This window comes from Schistocerca serialis, chromosome 7 (assembly GCF_023864345.2).
Source record: "Schistocerca serialis cubense isolate TAMUIC-IGC-003099 chromosome 7, iqSchSeri2.2, whole genome shotgun sequence".
Lineage (NCBI taxonomy): Eukaryota > Metazoa > Arthropoda > Insecta > Orthoptera > Acrididae > Schistocerca > Schistocerca serialis.
The window spans coordinates 477,483,928-477,492,570 of record NC_064644.1 but is presented as its reverse complement, the minus strand read 5'-3'; the positions used below and the strand labels follow the sequence as shown (position 1 = coordinate 477,492,570).

At 41.1% G+C, this 8,643-nt stretch overlaps 1 non-coding gene across 1 annotated transcript; it reads left to right on the top strand.

Moving 5' to 3' along the window:
• Nucleotides 1–883: 883 nt before the first annotated feature.
• Nucleotides 884–958, top strand: Trnas-cga (transfer RNA serine (anticodon CGA)). Its single transcript has one exon. It is a non-coding gene; the product is annotated as a tRNA-Ser (tRNA).
• Nucleotides 959–8,643: the final 7,685 nt, after the last annotated feature.

The window sequence follows — 8,643 nt, the reverse complement described above, 5'->3', positions numbered from 1 at the left end:
ATCTAATTTTAACCTACGCATTTCCCTTTTTAAATTTTCTAACCTACCTACCCGATTAAGGGATCTGACATTCCACGCTCCGATCCGTAGAAGGCCAGTTTTCTTTCTCCTGATAACGACGCTCTCTTGAGTAGTCCCCGCCCGGAGATCCGAATGGGGGACTATTTTACCTCCGGAACATTGTACCCAAGAGGACGCCATCATCATTTAGCCATACAGAAAAGCTCCATGCCCTCGGGAAAAATTATGGCTGCAGTTTCCCTTGCTTTCAGCCATTCGCAGTACCAACACATCAAGGCCGCTTTGGTTAGTGTTACAAGGCCAGATCAGTCAATCATCCAACTACTGAAAAGGCTGCTGCCCCTCTTCAGGAACCACACGTTTGTCTGGCCTCTCAACAGATACCCCTTCGTTGTGGTTGCACCTACGGTACGGTTGTCTGTATCGCTGAGGCACGCAAGCCTCCCCACCAATGACAAGGTCCACGGTTCATCAATCCTGATGTTAAGTTTGTCACTAATCTCATTTCTGCTGACATTCAACACTTTAGTCTTTCTTTGGTTTGCTCTCAGTCCATATTCTGTGCTTTATGTACCGTACCCTCCATTTGAAGAATAGTGTAACTCTGCCTCACTGTCACAGAGCGCGTCTTAGCATTGCTGTCTTTTCAATCGAATTTTAATCCCTGTTCTTGGAAAATACGCGCACCACTAAATAATCATCGTCACGTTAAAATGATTCTGTAGGAGTTTACCCGTTTCTACTAATCTCTATAAAATCACAAGACACGATGAAATGCAAGACATATGCGCAAACCATAACTGCACCAGAATGAGATTTTCACTCTGCAGCGGAGTCAGCTTTGGGGACGGGGCGTGAGTCGTGCTTGGGTAGCTCAGTCGGTAGAGCACTTGCCCTCGAAAGGCAAAGGTCCCGAGTTCGAGTCTCGGTCCGGCACACAGTTTTAATCTGCCAGGAAGTTTCATAACTGCACCCTCCTCCTCAGTCGAATGAAAACAGAAATGTGAACATCGGACCACACTACATGTTTCCACGTTGCTGCGTAACTCCTTCGCATCACTGATCCCTTTATTTGCCGGCCGGTGTGGCCCTGCGCGTCTAGGCGCTTCAGTCTGGAACCGCGTGACTGCTACGGTCGCAGGTTCGAATCCTGCGTCGGGCATGGATGTGTGTGATGTCCTGTCCTTAGGTTAGTTAGGTTTAAGTAGTTCTAAGTTCTAGGGGACTGCTGACCACAGATGTTAAGTCCCATAGTGCTCAGAGCCATTTGAGCCCTTTATTTCATAGTCGCGTGATTAACCCATGGTTTCGCAGTAGTAGTTTTACCATAAATATTTTATTTAGTCATCTCTATGCAAAACTTTTCTTCGACGCTGCATTATCAAGACGCACGTTAAGCTCGGCAGTCATCTTCGAAGCAGTAGTTTTATTCTTAGATATGACAATCGTCCTAAATGATCCCCTGTCCTCTTATATTTTTCACATGATGATACGTCTGACTTAAATAGATACAACAGCTCGAGTTTCTCTTAATATTTTTAGGCTAGGTTGCCCCACAGTACTTAATATTTGAAAAATGTCATATTACCGCCTTGAGCAGCTTGTAAAATTCTTTATTTATTTAACCAGTTTTAGGCGTCTGACCATCATGAGGTTCCTACATACCAAATAAAATAATACATAACCAACATTACAAGTCTAGACTGTCTCGAATCCGTTAACTGATGTAAATGTTAACAACAACACCCACGTAATGAAATGTCATACACTCACATTAGAGTATTCACAACATCATGTTAGATGAACTACCAAATCATTATCGTCAGGTGATAAAACCGTGAATAACACATTGAAAATAAAAGTATGTCACAACACATTTATGTTAATCATAATGAAAACCATATACCATAATGATGTAATTGGTTCACATTTGTACAGTGTTAATTGTTATATCGTAATATAAATTATGTCATCAGTCTATAAAAATTGTGCTGGGGAGTGTGCACATTCATGTTAAAACTGTAACTCAGGTCTGCGACTAAAAAAATGCATAGGATTTTTTAAAATTTTCTTACAGATTTTGACCTCCCAAAAGCAGGAAAAATATTCAAAAAATTCTATCACAAAGGTTTTTATGTATATTGCAGTTTTTATGTTCATCAGTGATAAACCATGTCGCTTTTTTAATTTAATAATTATTAAAAATTATATCAATTATAATTGATAAAAGAGAATTAAATTTTAAAAAATTACAATGTTAAATATTCTTTGTTACCACTTGCAAGTTTTCCGTGAACTCCTGGGCGCCAGAAGCAAATGCAAACAATCTTATTGTTCAGTTTCATGGTGTTGCGACAAGTCATTTCGCATGAAAAGAAGAGAAACTCTCAGGAGACATATTGGTAGTCAAGTGAACAGTTCTGTTGTTTCTGTCTAGTCATGGCTACAAGAGGTTGTGTTATTTCTCCAAACAGTTTTTGTTATATCCGTGGTGAATACACTATTAAAAGTCAACAGAGAGGAAAGTTTATTTTGTTTACTTTAAATTAAAACTTGGTGATCAAGATAACCCATGGGCCCCGCATAACGTGTGTAGAAGACGTGAAGAAGATCTTCGTTTGTGGTTTAAGGTTAAGAAAAATGCATTTCGATTTGGAATTCCTATGATATGGCGTGAGCAGAAAAACCATACCACTGATTGCTACTTTGTTTGGTAGACGAAAAGAGATTCAATTATAAAAACAAAAGAAGCATAAGCATTGATTCATCCAAAACTAGTCTTAGAGTAGTAGTATTGTACAATGGAAATAAATTTCCATCGCTTCCGATGGTACATTCTGTACATATGGACGAAAACTATAACGATTTGGCCATTATGTTGGAAAAAATCAAATATCAGGACCATAAATGGATGGTTTGTGGGGACTTCAAAATAGTCACGATGCTTTTGGGTCAGCAGGCAGGCTATACTAAATACCCATGCTTCTTATGCTTGTGGGATAGTAGAGCCAGAGAACAGAACTGGACTAAAAGTGATTGGCCACTCCGAAAAACTTTAAAACCTGGAGAGAAAAATGTTATCAATACTACTTTGGTACCAACTGAAACGGTTTTGTTGCCCCCTCTCCATATCACATTGGGGTTGATGAAACAATTTGTAAAATCACTGCAAAAGGATGATGACTGTTTGAAATATCTATGTACAATATTCTAGAAGCTATCAGAAGCAAAGTTGAAAGAAAAAGTTTTCACTGGCCCCGACATAAGAAAACTTTTAACCGACACCCTCTTTGTGGAAAGTATAAGTGAGAAGGAAAAAGAAGCTTGGGTATCGTTCAAGGATGAAGTGCGAAAATTTTTGGGAAATAATAAGGATCCTGAGTACAAAACCATTGTTAAATGGATGCTAGCAACATACGAAGCTCAAGGCTGCAAGATGAGCTTGAAGGTCCATTTCTTAAACTCCCACATAGACAGTTTTCCTGAAAACCTGGGAGCTTACAGTGAAGAACAGGGGGAGCGGTTTCACCAAAATGTCCGTGATATCGAGAGACGGTACCAAGGAAGATGGGATGTCACTATGCTTGCTGACTACTGTTGCATGCTTAAGCGGGAAACTAAAGATGGAAAAGGACACGGAGAAGTATCAAGCAAAAGAAGAAAAGGCTTCATAAAAACACGAATAAGTATAATATTGTTATTATATGTCTCAAAATAATGTTTCATTGGTTGTAAAAAATATTATGTTTGACAATGTTGAATAAACGAGTGCTTTTACCAACTTTTTGTGTTTGAATTTGCAAAAAAACCTTATGTGATAGAAAAAATTGACATCACTTCTGAAATCAGCGCATTCTAAAACATATAATTCAGTACAAATATCTCATGCAACTGAAAAATATTTTTTTTTTTTCAGACCTTTGTAATCGGCGTTAACGCAGTGAAAAGATTCGTGCCACACGGAGGCACCTGAACAGCTGACCATTGTGTAATGTTAGCGAGCCAAAGGTAGTCGTAGAGGTCTACACACTTGGATAGTGACTAGAATATTCGGTTATTAAGCTGTGTGTCCTCTGCTACGATAATACATGAGACATAACAGGCGTTCCATATGTCGCATGTAATAGCAATTAGCGCGCGTTAGAATCACAGTTGCAGTGATAGAGAACAAAATGCATCGAAGTTTTGGCTTACATGTGCTCATAGGCACTAGTGTGAAATGAGTTCTAGTCACATTCATATATATACTGTCTCTAGCTTTCAGTAACTTTTCTGGGACAGACCATACAGATACAATGTCCGCCTAGCCGAATTGTCTAAATACATACAGCATAAGACATGTAAAGCGCTCAATTTCACACACAAATAGTTATATTAGCATCTCAAATAACAAAGTAACAGCTGCGTGTGACGCATGACCAGCTCAGGGTTTTTACAGACACCGAGACATGTGCTGGCTGAAATATGTTGTATGAAGTTTTCAGCAAATGTAAGTTCACTAATTGTTCATACACAACATGCATATGTTCTTGTGTAGCCAAACATGTCAACAGAACGTTGGACACAACAATCTTTTAACATTGTGTTCAACTTGTATGCAGTGTGGTACATAGCGTTACAGATACATCAGCTACGTTTACTGCCGTATAAAAAGAGTAAGAAACAGTATTGCCGCTACGTAACAGATACCAGCAGTTACTTACACTCCCTGTAACTCAGGTAAAAACCAAAGACACATCATGCTTAAAAACTAGTCCTGAGCATATCGTGTGGAAAAATAATAGGGTAATGGGGGTACTAATATATAATTTAGGCCAGACGTACTGACATTTCTTTTGGAACAGTTATGTGGTCTGCAGAACGTCTTTAAAATTTTCGATGAAATTCCTATTTTTCAGATCAGTTTTTCATTTAAAACAGCGAAATGGGTGTTTTGCAAATGTGTGTAAATTTCCATTTGTTCTAGAACGTCCACATGGCGGCCTTAGCAGTAGTTGTAAGCTGTCCTCTATATTCGAAACGGAATAGTTTTGATTTTTCAGGTGTAGAGAGAATATAGACCCATCGTTTCCACTATTACAAATATGTTCTTTGTACGTAAAGTTCAGTTTATCCTACGTAAACTTTATCGCAATCACTGCCCTTCATTCTATGTAATTCAGACTGATCTACGTGGCTCCTCTTATCGACGGTGAGCACTATATTATTTGTTTTTATAGTTTTACGAACATTGTCACCAACAGACATTGAAAGGAGCCCAGTTAGAAGAGCTAAAACAGTATAAAATGGCTGTAAAAAATACTCTACCACCTACCAAAACCATTTGCCTATAGCACTCTTAATTTGTGCACAAATGGTATTTTAAGACTGCAAAACCTCAAGTAGTAGAACAAAACAATTGTGTGTAACAATTAAGTCTGCAGATTCAGAAGTGTCATAAATTAAGCATTGTGCCACATATATGTAGTTTTCTCCCGAACAATCGCTTATGGAGAGCTGTCAGTGTCACTATTTTATGACAATACGGGAGAAAATTACACCCTGTATGTCATTTTATTATTGTCAAAAAATCGTTCAGAGGTTTATCTGTCGCAGTTGGGAATGTAACTGCTTTGCTGAAACAGCTGTTAATGCACGTTATTGACGACGGCTGTGACGGATACAAACCCAAATGTATCAAAACTTCGTAGTTAACCTTGTTTGAGAGCAGCACACGCAAGTCAATAACAATGAACAGTTATTATTATTATTATTATTTATCATAATCAAAATGCTTTAAATGGCTTCGTTCATTACCAACAGTTTTTTAGCATTATACAATACAACTTCATGTATGAAGATATATTACGTACGTAGAAATTAATGGGATGAATAATGATAAATTAGTATTAGACTTTCGACATGTTATTTGCCAGAAAGGGAGAAAAATTCAATCTGTATGCGTTTAACTACAGAGGTGATGGTTATGGTGAATCCGCTAATTTCTGTTTATTCATGTATAAAACTCTATTGCATAAATGCATAAACATGCTATCGGGCAGTGAATATATTTTCAGTCTGCATTAATATTAAACAGGCTCCATCAACTGTGTGCGAGGCTGACAACTGGGCTACGTTGTGTCACAGAATTCTAGACACTGGCACTCAAACTCCTATAACTTCCTTTCACGTGAAGGGATCGAGAGACACAGACTACGGATGTTCGTCTGCTATGGCTCGTGGACTGCCGCTATGACACCTGTCACACTGCTGAGAGACAACAAGGAAATGATCTTCGAAGGATATCGCTTGACCACAGCTCTCTGTTTCTTAACAATAAGTTACGTCACGTCTTTGGTTTCACTGAAAAATTTTTGATGAAAGGAGAATTTTCAGATGTTAATTATCTCCGTTGAGCAGAATATAATAATGATGACGAAAATAAATTTATATATAAGAAAAATAATGGGGACTGCATTTTTCGCTGCAGATTTAGAAAAATAAATTTCTTTGTGTGTAGGGAATTAGTCTGATCTTGTCTTCACTGGCCTTACTTGGGCAATATTTATGGAGCTTAGAATATTCCCAGGTCCCTCAGTTAATTTAGAAACATTGTACGTAGGCTGCTGCGAGATAGCTAACGTCTATAGTGAAGTGCCTATCAGTTTAGGTGATTCAGCATTTCCATGACGCGCTCCCTTATGTCAAACAAAATGTGAATATTCGTGTAGAACTACTTCGTACATATTTAGTATCTTAGTCCTATTTATTATGGGACTCATACGCTTGGGCAACATTCTAGTATGGCTCGCATGTGTGGTGGATTAAGTGATCTCCTTTGTACACTGACTGTATTTTTCCAGTTTCCTACCGAAGTATGCCACCCGCTTTATCTATAATTTAGCCTAATTTACTATTCTGTTTCATATCCAGACAAACTGTTATGTCCACGAATTTCTATCAGTTGACTGTTTCCAATTCTGAAGGTGTAGTCAAAGGATACTACGTTTTTCTACATCCACATAAACACAACTAAAGTAAAACAAAAACCCTCACGAACAGGCCATGGAGGCCCAACGGTACCGACCGGCCGCCGTGTCATTCTCAGGCCACAGGCGTCACTGGATGCAGATATGGAGGGACATGTGGTCAGCACACCGCTCTCCCGGCAGTATGTCATTTTCCGAGACCGGAGCCGCTACTTCTCAATCAAATAGCTCCTCAGTTTGCCTCACAAGGGTTGAGTGCACCCCGCTTGCCAACAGCGCTCGGCAGACCGGATGGTCACCCATCCAAGTGCTAGCCCAGCCAGACAGCGCTTAACTTCGGTAATCTGACGGGAACCGGTCTTACCACTGCGCAAAGCCGTTGGCACATAAACACAACTAAGTTGTGTCGTGGAGTGTACTGCCGGTACCACTACTCTGTTCCATTCACAAACGGTACGTGGGAAGAACAGCTGTCGGTAAGTCTCAGTGCGAGCTCTGATTCCCCAGATTTGGTGAGATGTATGATGGAGAAAGTTTTACTGAAAAATAAGAATTTTCGAACCCTGTGATTCTAACCATTGTAGCGCTTTCTTGTACTTCATAAGAGAAATAATTTAATGGACGTGACTGTCTGACCGACCTTCACAAATTTTCAGCATACGACATTCTCATTTAAGTATGTGGTTTTCGTGTCTGGCACATGAAACTTCTGTTCTGTTGCTTCGCTGTATTGTCAGAAGCTAATGAGTTGGGAATTCTAAAATGTTTTCGAAAATTCACATTGTTTTTTCATAATGTGATCCACAAACGAACCTGGTCGAGCATCTCATACTGTCCTGAATCTGCTGTGCACGAATACCCATACGCCACATACACTCCTGGAAATGGAAAAAAGAACACAGTGACACCGGTGTGTCAGACCCACCATACTTGCTCCGGACACTGCAAGAGGGCTGTACAAGCAATAATCACACGCACGACACAGCGGACACACCTGGAACCGCGGTGTTGGCCGTCGAATGGCGCTAGCTGCGCAGCATTTGTGCACCGCCGCCGTCAGTGTCAGCCAGTTTGCCGTGGCATACGGAGCTCCATCGCAGTCTTTAACACTGGTAGCATGCCGCGACAGCGTGGACGTGAACCGTATGTGCAGTTGACGGACTTTGAGCGAGGGCGTATAGTGGGCATGCGGGAGGCCGGGTGGACGTACCGCCGAATTGCTCAACACGTGGGGCGTGAGGTCTCCACACTACATCGATGTTGTCGCCAGTGGTCGGCGGAAGGTGCACGTGCCCGTCGACCTGGGACCGGACCGCAGCGACGCACGGATGCACGCCAAGACCGTAGGATCCTACGCAGTGCCGTAGGGGACCGCACCGCCACTTCCCAGCAAATTAGGGACACTGTTGCTCCTGGGGTATCGGCGAGGACCATTCGCAACCGTCTCCATGAAGCTGGGCTACGGTCCCGCACACCGTTAGGCCGTCTTCCGCTCACGCCCCAACATCGTGCAGCCCGCCTCCAGTGGTGTCGCGACAGGCGTGAATGGAGGGACGAATGGAGACGTGTCGTCTTCAGCGATGAGAGTCGCTTCTGCCTTGGTGCCAATGATGGTCGTATGCGTGTTTGGCGCCGTGCAGGTGAGCGCCACAAT